Below are 16,363 nucleotides of genomic sequence, written 5' to 3' on the forward strand. Positions count from 1 at the left end.
GGCCGAGTCCCTTCCCTGCCCACCTGAAACTATCACAACATTGCTAACCAGCTCTACTCCAATATAAAATAAAAAGTAAAAAAAAAAAGACAGTCCAGTCACAAAACGCCATATACTGTATGATTCTAGAATATACATGAAATGGAATTTATATGAAATGTTCAGAATGGGGAAATACAGAGTTACAGAAAATGAATTAGTGCTTGTCATGGAATGAAGAGAGATGAGGAATCACTCTAATGGGTACAGCATTTCTTCTTGAGAGGGTGAAAATGCTCTAAGATTAGATTACAGTGGTGACTGCACAACTTGTAAATATACTAAAAACATTGAATTGTACGAGTTAAATGAGTGAATGTATGGTATGTGAATTATATCTCAATAAAGCCATTTATAAAAAGAGGAAACTATTTTTTAATAACCTATAGGGAAAAATAATCTGAAAAAATATATATATATATACAAATATATATGTATAACTGAATCACGTTGAAGTACATCTGAAAGTAACACCTTATAAATCAACTATGAAAAATGCATTCTGTAAAAGCATTTTATATAGAAAGAACTTCCTTCCTCTCGCAGACCTGGTGCTATTAATACACCAGGCCCGACTGTATCTGAGCTCTTAGGAGGTCCCTACTGTGACAATCACCCTTAACAACGGTGCAGAGAACTCCATGTCTCAGTGCACCTTGGAAGACTCATAGCATTTCACCCTCACGACTCTGCAAGCCTGGGAGATCAAGGATTATTATCCTAATTGTACCGATAAGAAAATTGCAACTCAGAGTCCAAGCACTGAGTGGCTCATGGCCCCTGATCCTCAAAGCGTGCTCCTCTGTAAATAGTGATGATAATACTCACGTGGGGGAGTCATTGTAAGGATCAAATGAGATAACGTATGCAGACTGCTTAGAATCATGTTTGGAACAGGGGCAGCATTCAGCAAATGCCAGCTCCTGTGACTGTTAGGTCAATGGGAAGCTCAAGGTTACATAGCTGGGAACTGACAGCGCTAGGCTGGGAAGTCAGGCTGTTTCATGCCAAGTCCATGCTTTTTATACTCTATTCCTAACACCCGAAGAGGAGTATTAAAGCATGGTCCACGCCCTCACAGAACTTACAATATTTAGTATTGGGCATATCTCAATCACGTGAGACATGAAGCTGTGACTCCCACAAAGAACTAAGGCAACAGTAACAGAAACTAGGATACAGCTTTCAAACTACAGAAGTCTTTTGTTCAACAGCTTCCACTCTACCATCTTCTTCTGTGTACATTCCAAAGCTCAGGAATCCCCTTGTTTCATCCCTGCTTCAAAGTGAGTGGAGATGGGGAAACCAGACATGAAAATTAAGTCCCTTCCCATCCTGACTACAGAAAACACTTTCCATGGGCCTTCTGAACTGCCAGAAGTTTGAGCTCTCTTTGGAAACTTGTCCTTAACTTCTAGAAAGTATCATTCATAATCACACATATATGCTTTAAGGGACTTCAGAACAGCTTCAGTTGAGTCTAAGGCTGCTTCTCCCTTTTGAAAAGAATCCGCAACTCGCTTAATTAATTTTACCCACAACGTGACACCTGGCCGTTTGTAACATAAAAGCTCCAGAACAGTGAACATTTTTTAAAGCAAAGACAGAAAATTCTTCATGAAGCTTCTCAGAAGCATCGCATGCACACAAACACTGGGTAGGAAGTCACTCTGTCTCCTGTACGTGCGATGCCATAATTGTGGAATCCAGGGTCACTAACCCTAAGCAATACTACTTCTTCACAGCAATTTTGGCCTATTTATCTGACAAAAGATGAGCTTAAAACTTTGTGTTGTGGAATGTTGACATTTCATATCTAAGAGGGTAATTTATCAATGAACTCGAGATCCATATTTTGAAAGGTATTTAATGCTCTGTGTGTTTCCATAGTCCCAAAAGTAATAATACATATATTATTACTTTCTAAGAGACAGAGAAATAAATGGTGATCACTAAGAGGTGGCCCTTAGCAAAACTGTGAAGTGCATGTTCAGTCGTGTCCAACTCTTTGCGACCCCATGGGCTGTAGCCCACCAGGCTCCTCTGTCCATGGGATTTTTCAGGCAAGAATACTGGAGTGGGTTGCCATTTCCTCCTCCAATTAAACTGCAAAGTAAGAGGAGCTTATCTTTGGAAACACTGTACCTCCCTTTTCTGCACGTTTGTTATCCTCGAAGTGAGGTGTAAGGAACACTGCCCCCCGCCCAACGCACTGAGCATCTTCAGATGGACAGCCTCGTGCACAGTGTCTGCTCCACATAGCCTGTTTCACGCCTTACAACAAACACCCTTACAACACAGGTATTCATCGCCCCCATTATTCAGAGATAAGGAAATGGAATCTCACAGAACTTAAGTGACACGTCTCAAATAAACTGGCCAGTGACTATGGAGATTCCTCCACTTCCGTGCCAGCCTGGGTTTCCCCTGCCTGAACTGGGTTCTCCCAACCTCAGACACCCCCATCAGCTCTGGCACTGTGGACACTATAGTTCCCATCAAGCTGCTATGAACAGGCCATCACTTGAGTTCATCCTCTTAGACCAGGAATAGGTCCTGTTTCTATTCTGAAAGGGACCAGGCGAGCATGATCTTAACCCAAATCTACAACTCTAATAGTATAAATGTGAGACACAGATGGCAGGACTTCAGAAGGCAGAGACTCTTTAGAGATCATCTGGTCAATCTTTTCCCCCATGACTACACAGATTTAAAAAACTAAAGCTTGAGAGGGGATGGGACTTTGCAGAGGTCACCCCACAAATTAGGTGCCGGGCCCAGATGAGAGCCAGAACTTCTCACTCAGTCCTGTTCTCTTTTGTGGCATCAGTCACAAACACTCAAACACGGGATAAAAATATACATTGTAGGCTAAAGAGGAATGAGTTCAATATTATTAATTCATACTGGCTACTCAGACTGCCCAAACTTGAACTCTGGGTGCCCTTCTCACAACCTGTGTAAACTGGATAAGGTATCCTCTCTTTGCCTTGGGTCCCTTATCCATCATATGAGAATCACAATAGTGTCTGCCTTATACGGTTACCGGAGAAGGCACTGGTGACCCACTCCAGTACTCTTGCCTAGAGAATCCCATGGACGGACGAGCCTGGTAGGCTGCAGTCCATGGGGTCGCTAAGAGTCGGACACAACTGAGCGACTTCACTTTGACTTTTCACTTTCATGCACTGGAGAAGGAAATGGCAACCCACTCCAGTGTTCTTGCCTGGAGAATCCCAGGGACAGAGGAGCCTGGTGGGCTGCCGTCTATGGGGTCACACAGAGTTGGACACGACTGATGTGACTTAGCAGCAGCAGCATAGGGTTACCATGAGGATCAAACATGATAATCCATGTGCAGCTCCACCTTCTTGTGCTTGGCATTTGTAAGCTCTGAATAAATGTTAGATATTATTACTATCATTAAAATTATTACTCTTATCGCTACTACAGATAATTTCAGATGAGTGCATGCTAAGTCATTTCAATCATGTCTGATTCTGCGATCCTATGGCCTGTAGCCACCAGGACTGGAGCCCACCAGGCTCCTCTGTCCATGATATTCTCCAAGCAAGAATACTGGAGTGAGTTCCCATGCCCTCCTCCAGGGAATCTTCCCAACCCAGGGATCCAACCCACATCTCTTATGTCTCCTGCATTGACAGGCAGGTTCTTTGCCACTAGCACCACCTGGCAATTTCAGATAATTGACAGCTAATACTTTCATTCTGGGGTAAGAAGGTGGCAACAACTTCCTGCTATCAAATTCATCTTCCTCTTCTCCAAAGGCAGCACTAGCCAGTCTTGGAGAAGGCAATGGCACCCCACTCCAGTACTCTTGCCTGGAGAATCCCAGGGACGGAGGAGCCTGGTAGGCTGCAGTCCATGGGGTCTCGAAGAGTCAGACACGACTGAGCAACTTCACTTTCACTTTTCACTTTCATGCATTGGGGAAGGAAATGGCAACCCACCCCGGTGTTCTTGCCTGGAGAATCCCAGGGATGGGGGAGCCTGGTGGGCTGCCGTCTAAGGGGTTGCACAGAGTCGGACACGACTAAAGCGATTTAGCAGCAGCACAGCCAGTCTTAGGAATGAAGGTAAGCTGGACGAGTGGAGGCTAGCACCAGGAATGAAGAAACTAACTCTGAACATAAAACTGCCTGCCAGAGTATTTTTATTTGTATATTCAGAGTTAGAATCTCCCACCCTTTTCAAAATCACTCTTTCTCGTTTACAGTTGACCTCCGTACAACGCAGGGGTTTACGCTGCCCCACTCACCCACCTCTAAGTGGAAAATCCAAGTACTGCTATAACTGCCTCAAAAACAAAGGAACTGATAAATGACTCACCCAAGGGCAGGAAGCTGAAATGGTTTGGACAGGGCTGGGACTCCAACCCCAGATCTTTTGGTTCCACATTTTGTGATCTCTAATCACAGTTCGAATTTTCATTGCTCAAGGATCAACTGTACTTCCTTTCTTCTACCAGTTTTATTGAGATATAATTAACATAAAACATTGTATTAGTTTTAGGTATATACCAAATGATTTGATATATGTATATATTGTGAAATAATCACCACAGTAAGTTTAGTTGACATCCATCACCTTACATAGGAATAAATTTTTTCCTTATAACGAGAACTTGTAAGATCTACTTTCTCAGCAACTTTCAAATATACAGTACTGTTAACTGTAGTCACCATGCTGAACATTACACTCCCAGAACATATGGGTCTTGTAACCAGAAGTTTGTACCTTTTGACTACCTTCACCCATTCTGCCCATCCTCTGTCCTCTACCTCTGGCAACCAATGATCTAGTCTCTGTATTTTTCATGAGTTTGGTTTTTTCAGACTCTACATATGAGATCATACAGTACTTAACTGTCTTTGACTTATTCACTTGGCCCTCAAGCATTAACAATGCCCTCAAGGTGAACCCATGTTGTTGCAAATGGCAGGGTATCTTTTTTATGTCTGAGTAATATTCCACTGTGTGTATATGTATATATATATATATATATATATATGAAGTCATTTCTATATACACACACACACACCACATTTTCCTCTTCCACTCATCCATCAACAGGTATTTAAGTTATTACTATATCTTGGTTCATATAAATCATGCTGTCAAGAACATGGAAGTGCAGCTATCTTTACAAATTACTATTTTCATTTTCTTTGGATGAATAACACAAAATGGGATTGCTGGATAATGTGGCAGTTCTATTTTTAATTTTTTGAGGACTGTTTTCCATAATGGCTGCACCAATTTACATTCCCACCAGCAGTGCACCAGGGTACCCTTTTCTCCACCTCCTCATCACACTTATTTGTGTCTTCCTCAGCTTCTTTCATTATTGTCTTATAGTTTTCAGGGAATATATCTTTCACCTCCTTGATTAAATTTATGCCCAGGCATTTCATTTTTTGGATGCAATTACAAAATGGGATTGCTTTCTTAATTTCTCTTTCTGATAGTTCATTACGTTAGTATATAGAAATGCAACTGATGTCTGTGCATTGATTTTATACCCTGCAACTTTACTGAATCTGCTTATTAGTTCTAACAGTTTTTTGAGTAGAGTCTTTAGGGTTTTCAACATGTAATGCCATGTAATTTGCAAGCAGAGACAGTTTTAGTTCTTCTTTTCCGATTTGAATGCCTTTTTTCCCTTGCCTAAATGCTCTGACTAGGACTTCCAGTACTGTACTGAAGAAAAGTGGCAAGAGTAGGCATCTTTGTCTTGTTCCTAATCTTAGATGAAAAGTTTCACTTAAAATTTCACATCTTTCTCAAACCTAATCTTTGTCCTTGACTTCCCATCTCAGTGAAAAGTCTGACCATCCATCTAAACATCTAAGCCTCTCCTTCCCCATCACCAGCCACTTGGTGACCTAAGGCCAGTGATTCTCACTCTGAAATGGCTTTTTGTAGTTCTCTCTTCTCTGTCCCCATTCTACCTGGTTCAGGCACAATTAATTGTACTTATTTTATTTTGCCTGGACTGCTCCAATGGTCTAAAATCTGAGCTCATTCTTCTTTGCAACCCCACCTACTTGCCACCTCCGAAGTCACTTTTGCAAGACAAATTAGATCAAACCATTTCTCCCATAAAAGCTGCATGGCTTCTCCTCCTCTGCAAGGTATATTCATAGACCAGGCTCACCAAAACACCTCCTCCCAAACACTTCTGCCACCTCTTCATCGCAGAACACCTACCAGTTCTTTGAATGTGACCTTTCCTTCAATGTGGAACACCTAGCTCCTTCTCTACCGAGATCCGGTCCGAACATGAACTTTTCTGCAAGCTCTTTGGGACTCCCTGCACCCTTCCTTTCCTGGACTCTCACTGAGCTTGTTCCTATCTTCACTAAACACTCACCATGATGATCACTTATTTTCTTATCCTTTCTGATAGATTGATTTCTGAGAGAAAGGCCTCATTCTTTAGCCTCTAGCACATGGGCTTCCCAGGTGGCACAGTGGTGAAGAATCTTCCTGCCAATGAAGGAGACAGGAGATGGGAATTCAATCCCTGTGGGGTTGGCGCGGCAGGTGGGATAAGATTCCCTGGAGTAGGAAATGGCAACTCACTCCAGTATTCTTACCTGAAAAATCCCATGGACAGAGGAGCCTGGCGGGCTACAGTCCATGGGGTCACAAAGAGTCGGACATGACTGAGCGTGCGCGCGCATGCGCGCGTATACACACACACACACACACACACACACACACACACACACGCACGCACGCACGCACGCACGCACTGACTACATAGCACCCAGTACTTAAATTAACTGCTGAATAATCTGAGTGGATGGCACAGAAAATAAAAGGAATGGGAAAATGAGACCTCAGCAAACTAACAAAGTTGATCTCAATAAAGCTAATTTCTATAATATATATGACTAATGCAAACGATTATGCAAGTAATTTTTAAAAGAGTGTGATGTGTACTTGCAAATGACAGAACTCCCAAGTTCCCACTTATGCTTGTTAACCCTTCCTCGCTGGAGAGTGCCACCTCCTCCCAGACTTCCTTTGGTTCCGCAGCAGCTGCAAACAAGGCATTCTGAAAGCTCCTGGAATCTTGTGACTTTAGTTGAGGACATGTTCCCTCATAAAACGCTAGGAACTGGACTCAAGTAGTAGGTGCTCAATAAATGCTGATTTGGTTTGCAGTGGATTTGAAAGCAAAGAGCAACTCACATTTTAGACTAATGCAACACACTGACTGTACTTAAGATAATAGCTCTAAGGCTAAAGAAAATCAATGCGGAGACTGAAAAGCAGCCAAACGTTCACTCCTCTGCCTTGGTCCGCAGTCACTGCTTATCTGCTTCTTGATCCTTTCTAGCTTCTAGGCTTTTCTTACTTCATCGTGTTCCTGGAATGGAGTGGGCCAGTTAGCAAGTGTTTCCCTGTGCTTGCGATATATTTGTTCTGTGTTTCCTGCTGATGTTATAGGTGTTAAAAATTGAGCTGTGTTATTAAAGAATATACTAGCTTTCCTAAAGCCTCGCCTCTGCAAGACAGGTGGGATTCTGACTTAGGGAAGAGAGAAAGGTGGACTGGAATGCTCTAGCATCTTTCCCCTCCAATTGTGGGGCATAGGTTAAAGGGAGCTCAGAAACTTTTGTTTTTACTAAAAGAATACTTAAAAAAAAAAAAAGCTTTGGCAGCAGACTCATTGAATGTCCACTAAACACTTCTACCCTAATGTAGGAAACAGGAAAGATTCAAAGCATGCACTCTGCTGTAATTCACTTTGGGATGAGAGAAAGACAGCAGTGCCTTGGAGAATAAATCATTAACTAAAAGTCAAACCGAGACACCCTGGAAACCAGTGAGACCGGGAGGCAGGAGAGGGATCAGGCGGCTGAGGTTTGCCTGTTTTCCCTCCGGTGACTTCTAGAGCGAAGCATCCCACAGTCAGGAGGAACTCGGCACGCTGTGCTCCCTTCTATTTCACTTTTCAAACTTGAAGTTATTTTTAGATGACCCAAGCCCGCTAATCCCAGGCAGGACAATTCCCAGCCCGCTGCGCCTCAAAGCACCTTTCCCTCCCCAGCCCTTTCCTTTAAGTGCTGGGAAAAGAGGCTCCGATTTCCCGTTCGCTCTCTGCGATCTGACCACCTCCCCTCATCCCTTCTCCAAATCTCGGTCCCGGAGACCACAGGCGTCACTCTCGCTCCGCCAATTCATGCACCTGCTGCTGCTACTAGAAAGGCGAACCTTTGGGCCACGAGGAATGGGGAAGGGGCTCCTAGAGACCCGCGCCCTCTAGAGGGGGTCGAGGGACCTTGGTCCCCACGGCCGCCTCCAGGGCCGAGCACTGGATCCGCAGACCACCCCCTACCGCACCGCCACGGCCACCGCACCCGGCCGAGCCCCCGACCCCGATCGCGCTCGGCCGCCCCCCGCCGCAGTCCCCCCACCCCGGTCCGGCCCCGGTGCCGCGCGCAGCCCCGGGCAGGACAGGACAGGACAGGGTGCCGGGGCGAGCCGGCCGGCGCCGTTACATAACCGACCTGCTGGGCGTCCGCGATGCGCCGGCGGAGGCGGAGGCGACGGCTGGGCGGTCGGTCGGTCGGCGGGGCCGGCGACTGCGGGCGCGGCGCGGCTGCTCACCTGGCGGCCGGGCCGAGCGCGCGCGGGGACGGGCGCGGTGCCCGCGGGCCTGGGCGTGGGGCCGTGCGCGGCGCGCCCCGCCTCCCGGGCTCGGGCTCCGGCTCCGCGGGTCGGCGGGTCTCTGCCTCCCGCCCGCTGCTAGCCGCAACCTCCGCCGCCGTCACCCGGGACAAAGCGGCTCCGGGGAGGGGCCGAGCGGGCGGCTCTCGCAGGAGCCAGCGGAGATGGGCGCGCCCCCAGCTCCGACTCATCGGGCCAACCTCCAATCAGACTCCGGGAAACCGAGAGCCCCTGTCTGGCCTCTGCTCCTCTCCTCCCGCCTGGCCCCGCGCCCTTCCCGGTCCCCTCTTCCCGCTCCCCTTCCCGGGCTCCCCCGCTGCCCTTCGCCCGGGTGCCCAGGAGCGGGGCGAAGGGGGAAGACTCTCTAGGGACCCAGCGCAGGACCCTGTCCTCTGGAGTCCCAGCGAGGAGAGGCTCCTCGGGGTCACGGCCGGGGTGGGGGCCTCTGGGGGGTCGGAGTGAGCAGGGGGCTGATGCTGAAGGTAAGGGTGAATAAACTGGCAGAGAAACAGTGCTGAGGAATACTGGAGCTGATGGAGCACCCCCCCCCCCACCCTGGCTAACTGAGGAAAAGTCGAGAAGCCCCTAGAAGGTCCTGGAGCGCCGCGCTGGGTGGGCGCCGGCGCCCTGGGGCTGGCTCGCCGGCCGGGTCCCTCCCTCGGAGCTGAAGGTGCCCTGCGCTGGCCGCGGTTTTGCCGGGTTTCCCAGCCACCAGACCTGGGGACAGAGGGCTTCAACGACTCCTATTGTGTGAGAGCCTATGATTCAGGAGTGGGAGGCTGGTATCCCACAGTAAAAGGTTCACCGTGAAACAGAATCTTGGGTAGATCTGTTGCTCAACAAACTTAACCCCGTAGAAGTCTCTGCTTTACAAAATAAAGCCGTTCTGAGCTGTGGCTTACCGGTGCTGCCCAGAAGGATAGAGTTGAGTCTCATGGCAAGAGAATGTCAATAATGTAAAAGATGATGATGAGGAAAGTGGGAAAAACTGAAGGAAGAAGGGAGGCGGGAGAAGGAGGCGGGGGTGTGCAGACAGACTGGACCTGAAGGAGGGAATGAATAAAGATGCAAATCAGTCTTGTATTCTGTCATCTTTCTAAATGCTACATAAATAGGCCTTTTTCCCCTTGTACTATTAATGGTCCTTCTTTCCTGGTAACAATATTAAAATTGCATTGAGGCAATTTGTAAGTTTCACAATTATTCTTTCTTGCCCAGACACCACACTATTTTTTCCATGGTTCACACAGAATTGCATCCTCTTAACAACAATAAAAAAAAAAGTAGACTTTGGCTCTTGTCTCTGATTAATCTTCATTAAATATAAATAAAGACCTAATTTCAGAGTTGAAAATGACTTCAGGCTCCTCCTACTCCTCCAAACTTTTTCTAGTTGCATAAATCCATATACAATCACCGATTAGATGAATTACTTTTTTGGATAGAATCTTCTGGAAAAGCATCGTTATACTAAGCCCTAAATTGCTTTTGTGGGATTTTTCGCTCAGCAGTTCTAGTTCACTTTTTGAAGCTATGAAGACAGAGTCCAATTCCTTTTCCAACTGACTGTTTTCAGAATATGTGAAGATAGCCATCATCACACACTCTTAAGTTCCCATTTCCAAGGAAAATATCCTCAATCCTTTGAACTAAATTTCACAGCAACTAAATCCTAGGATCTTCACCAATCTGAAGACCTTCACCTTAATAGGATCTATTAAGTACATATATGTTTACAAAGAAAGTTTTCTCATTATAGAAGTATTTATTGAAGAAATTTTGCAAAGGTGGAAAAACACAAGATTTAATGTGAGAATTCAGTGAAGTAATACATGTAAAGCATTTAGCACAATGCCTGGCACACAGTAGCACTCAATATATGTTAGCAGCCATAAAAATGAACAGTCATTTTCTTACTACTTAGACGCAAATGTTCTTATTTTTTAAACAGACTTTTTTTTAAGGTTCACGGCAAAATTGAGTGGAAGGTACAGAGATTTCTCATATAGCCCTTGCCCTCACGCATCCATAGCCTCTCTCATTATCAACATTCCCCATGAGAGTGGAACATTTGTTACAAAAGATGAACGGATATTGACACATCATTAACCAAAGTCCATAGTTTACACTAGGGTTCACTTTTAGGTGTTGTACATTCTTTGAGTTTAACAAATATATAATGACACATCCACCATTACAGTCTCTTACATGACAGTTTCACTGCCCTAAAAATCCTCTGTGCTCTTCCTATTCATCCTTGCTTCCCCTCTAACCCTTGGCAATCACTGACATTTTAACTGTCTCTGTAGTTTTACCTTTTCCAGAATGTCTTATAGCAGGAATCATACAGCATACTGTATAGAATTTTCAGATTGACTTCTTTCGTTTAGCAATATGCAATTACGTTTCCTCCATGTGTTCTGTGGGAACATAAGTTTCAACTCACTTGGGTAAATATTGAGGAGCATGATTGCTGGATCATATTGTACGAATATGTTTTGTAAGAAACCGCCAGAAACTGCCTTCCAAGTAGCTACACCACTTTGCATCTCAGCCAGCAATGAATGAGATTTCCTGTTGTTCCACACACTTACCAGTCTTTGATTTTGTATTTTAGAAATTTGCCTTTCTAAAAGGCATGTAGTGGTATCTTATTATTGCTTTAACCTAGCTTCCTAATGATGTATGATATTGAACATTTTTTTCATTTGCTTATTTGCCATCCACAGATCTTCTTTGGTAAGATGTCCAGATTTTTTGCCCATTCTCTAACTGATTTGTTTTCTTATTGTTTCTTTTTAAGAGTTCTTTTATATTTAGATTAACAATCCTATATCAAATATGTGTTTTGCTTGCACTGTTGGTGGGAATGTAAGTTGATACAGCCACTATGGAAGATGGTATGGAGATTCCTTAAAAAACTAGGAATAAAACCACCATATGACCCAGCAATCCTACTCCTAGGCATAAACCCTGAGGAAATAAAAATTGAAAAAGACACATGTATCTCACTGTTCACTGCAGCACTATGTACAATAGCTAGAACATGGAAGCAACCTAGATGTCCATTGACAGATGAATAGATAAAGAAATCATGGTATGTATACACAATGGAATATTACTCAGCCATAGAAAGGAATGCATTTGAGTCAGTTCTAACGAGGTGGATGAACCTAGAGCCTATTATACAGAGTGAAGTTAAGACAGAAAGAGAAAAATAAATATCATATTCTAACACATATATACAGAATCTAGAAAAATGGTACTGAAGAATTTATTTACAGGGCAGCAATGGACAAACAGATATAGCTGCTACTGCTAAGTCACTTCAGTCGTGTCCAACTCTGTGTGACCCCATAGACGGCAGCCCACCAGGCTCCCCCGTCCCTGGGATTCTCCAGGCAAGAACACTGGAGTGGGTTGCCATTTCCTTCTCCAATGCATGAAAGTGAAAAATGAAAGTGAAGTCATTCAGTCTTGTCCAACTCTTAGTGACCCCATGGACCACAGCCTACCAGGCTCCTCCATCCATGGGATTTTCCAGACAGGAGTACTGGAGTCGGTTGTCATTTCCTTCTCTGAAACAGACATAGAGAATGAACTTATTCTCTACAGACATGGGGACAGGGAAAGAGCAGGTGAGATGTATGGAGAGAGTAACATGGAAACTTACATTACCATATGTAAAATAGATAGGCAATAGGAATTTACTGTATGTCTCAGGAAACTTAAACGGGCTCTGTATCAACCTAGACAGGTGGGATGGGGAGGGAGGTGGGAGGGAGGTTCAAAAGGAAGGAGATATATGTGTACCTATAGCTGATTCATGTTAAGTTTTGATAGAAAGCAACAAAATTCTGTAAAGCAACTATCCTTCAATTAAAAAATAAATATACTTTTAAAAAGTAAAAAAACAAAAAAAATGCATTTTGTAAATAATTTCTCCAACTCTGTGGTGTGTCTTTGCATCTGCTTGGCAGTGTCTTTTGCTGAGCAAAAGTTTTTAGGTTTAATGAAGTCCAGTACAGATTTATTTCATGGATTGTGCCTCTGATGTTTGACCTAAAGAGTTTTCATCATGGAATTCCCTGGTGGTCCAGTGGTAAGACTTCACTGCCATGGACCCAGGTTCAATGCCTGGTTGAGGAACTAAGATCCCGCAAGCCTCATGGTATGGCCAATTAATAAATAATAAACATTAAAAAAAATTTTAAGTCTTCATCATAGCAGAAGTCATTGAGGTCTTCTATATTATCTAAGAATTTTATAGTTTTTCATTTTACATTTAGGTCTATAATCCATTTTGAGTTAATTTTTGTGATGGGTATGAACTCTATATCCAAATGATAATGATGACGATGATGATAAACATGATTTGCATATGGCTGTCTGGTTGTTCCAGCACCATTTGTTAAAAAGACATTATTTTTTCTCTATTTTATTCCTTTTGCTCCTTGTCAAAGATCATTTGACTATACATATTTATGTAAGTCTATTTCTGGACTTTTATTATGTTCCTTTGATCTATTTATCTCTTTGTTCACCAATATCACATTGCCTTGATTACTGTAGCTTTCTAGTAAGTCTTGAAATCAGGTAGTGTCCGCTCTCTGATTTTGTTCTTCTCCTTCAGAACTGTGTTGGCTATTCTCATTGTTTTGCTGTTTCATACAAACTTTAGAATCAGTTTGTCAATATCCACAAAATAACTTGCTGGCATTTTGATTGGGATTGCATTGAATCTAAAGAGCAAGTTGGGAAGAACTGACATCTTCCGTATTTAGTCTTATCCGTGTATATGGACTATCTCTCCATTTTTCTAGCTTTTCCCTTGATGTCTTCCACCACTGCTTTATACTTTTTCTCACATGGATTATGGATTTATTTTATTAAATTTATGCCAAAGTATTTCTCTCTCTCTCTTTTTTTTAACTGTTGTCCATGTTTTAACTGGGTTGTCTTTCTTTGTGTGTGTGTGGGTGGGTGGGTATGTGGGTGTGTAATTGTAAGAGTCCTGTCTATATTCTGGATATGAATCTGTTATCAGATATATGTTTTCCAAATATTTTCTCCTATTTTCTGAGTTGTCTTTTTCTTGATAGTGTCCTCACTATCAAGCACCAAAGTTTTAAATTTTGATGAAGTCCCGTTTATCTATTTCATTGTTGATGATCATACTTTCAGTGTCAACACTGAACATTTTTAATGGCTACGTAGTATTCCTGATAGCTGTCCTTTCTTTTTCTTCTTCTTTTGAAATAATTTCAGACTTACAGAAAATTTTCAAGGAAAACACAAAGAACTCTTATATAACCTTTGTCAGACTCTTTATATAAAAGGAGCCAAGAGGAGATACTGCTTTTCATCCATTTGCCATGATTCTTTAATCTCCTTCAATCTGAAATAACAACCTTGACAGTCTTTGAGATTGTGGGCCAGTCATTGTATAGAAAGTACATCCTTTGGGTTTTTTTTTTTTTTGATTCTTATTTATTTGGCTGCTTTAGGTCTTAGGTGTGCCACATGAGATCTTCTATCTTTCTTGTGGTGAGCAGGACTAAGGCAAGAGATAGATGGGCTCCAGGTTAGACATTTGCAACTGCCCTCCTGCTTGCATTTCATGGGGCATGAAGAAGTGGGCTTCTGCCTGGAACTTACAATTATTAGCATTTTCTGAGACAAGAGATAGGTGGACTCCTAGGATAGTCAGCCTCCTGTTTGCCCTCTGAAATAGAAGTAGCAACAGAGACAGGGTAAATAGCCAGTCTTTGTCTCTTGTAAACACCTTAAGGTAATAGTCATGGCAATAGTCAAGGTAACAGTCATGGCAATGACAAAGAAGGGCAAAGCCGTGTTTGCGTAAAGGATTAAGGGATCTCTGCTCCCCCTTTTAGACAAGGGAGACACTATGAATGCACAGAAAGGCTTCTTGTGGGTCAAAGGTCAAGGGGTAATGCCAGGTCATAATGAGTCCTTCTCCTCTCAGAAGCCTTCACTTGGAGATCCATCTTGGCTGAAGAGTGCCTGTACATCCACGTAGGGTAGGTCAGGTGTGGAAAAAAAATCCGGATAATTGACCTGAAGGAAGACAAAACCGGGAAGAACTGAACTATATAAATGACGTAACCACCTCTTTACTGCATCCCTCCTCACTAGGGGGTGCCCACACTCTTACTCTCTGGATGCGCATCTCTGCCTTGTTACTTTCTGTCCCATTGAAAAAACCATCTCTCTCTTTGCGCTCCCTCTTGTGCTTTGTCTCTAATAATACACTTCATGCTTACATTTGCAGTTTCTGCCTCCACGACAAACGCATTTTTCACTGGGGGAAAAGATCCAGGGAAAAATAGCTCCTAGCCCTCTAGCCTTTGCTGGTCTGATGGCTAGGATTCCTGGTTCTCATCCCAGCTGCTGCTGCTGCTGCTAAGTCACTTCAGTCGTGTCCGACTCTTTGCCACCCCATAGATGGCAGCCCACCAGGCTCCCCTGTCCCTGGGATTCTCCAGGCAAGAACACTGGAGTGGGTTGCCATGTCCTTCTCCAATGCGTGAAAGTGAAAAGTGAAAGTGAAGTCGCTTAGTCGTGTCCGACTCTTTGTGACCCCATAGACTGCAGCCTACCAGGCTCCTCCATCCACGTGAGATTCCAGGCAAGAGTACTGGAGTTGGGTGCCATTGCCTTCTATGCTCATCCAGGCTACCCAGGTTAAATTCCTGGACAGGGGATTAAGATCTTGCTTCATGCCACCATTCAGGGCTGCTTCATTGAGATCAGGATCTTCAGTTGCAGCAGGTGGGATCTAGTTCCCTGACCATGGCTCAAACCCAGGCCCCCTGCACTGGGAACATGAAGCCTTAGCCACTGGACCACCAGGGAAGTTTCCCTCCTTTGGGTTTGATACTTCCTCATGATTACACTGAGGATATACGATGTAGACCAGAACATTGTAAAAGCCATGCTGTGTTCTTATTGTAGCCTATGTGTAGCATGAGATGTTGACTTGTCACATTCAAGTTTTTCTACTTCCGTCATTTCTTTGGGGTTACTCAGTTGGCATTCAACTGCAAGGAAGAGTTTTTCTTCTCTTCGTTTAATTATTTAGTAACATACATGTGCACTCACAGATTCCTAGTTTATTTAATGGGTCATAATCTGTTACTGAGGTTGCCCAGGTAGCACAGTGGTAAAGAAACCACCTTCCAATGCAGAAGACATAGTAAGAGACACGGGTTCAATCCCTGGATCAGGAAGAACCCTGGAGGAGGAAATGGCAATCCACTCCAGTATTTTTGCCTGGAAAATTCCAAGGACAGAGGAGCCTGGTGGGCTACAGTTCATGGGGTCACAAAAAGTCAGACTCCACTGAAGGTCTGAGCACAGAGCATACACAGCACAATCTGTTACTATTGTTATTTATTTTGATACTTATCTCCCCAGATTTGGCCAGCAGGAGCCTCTTCAGACTGGCTTCTGTGTCCATTGGCGCATCCTTATCTCTGAGTGTTTTCTTACTCTCTGATACAACATCTAGGCACAATTTATTCTTTGTTACTTGTGACCCTGGAAGGATTTCTTGTTTTCCAAAGATACATGCCTTTAATTTTTTCAAAGAGGGGACTTT

General features: G+C 43.8%; 1 protein-coding gene across 1 annotated transcript in view; it reads right to left on the reverse strand.

The window, feature by feature from the left end:
- Window positions 1–8,823, reverse strand: part of RCAN2 (regulator of calcineurin 2) — a 266,653-nt gene extending 257,830 nt beyond the window's left edge. The window contains exon 1 of the mRNA XM_043449641.1: window positions 8,583–8,823. The gene's annotated coding sequence lies outside the window, so the exon portion shown is untranslated. The remainder of the gene's footprint in view (window positions 1–8,582) is intronic.
- Between the last annotated feature and the right edge of the window lie 7,540 nt (window positions 8,824–16,363).

Source organism: Cervus canadensis, chromosome 28 (genome assembly GCF_019320065.1).
Source record: "Cervus canadensis isolate Bull #8, Minnesota chromosome 28, ASM1932006v1, whole genome shotgun sequence".
In the NCBI taxonomy this organism is placed as follows: domain Eukaryota; kingdom Metazoa; phylum Chordata; class Mammalia; order Artiodactyla; family Cervidae; genus Cervus; species Cervus canadensis.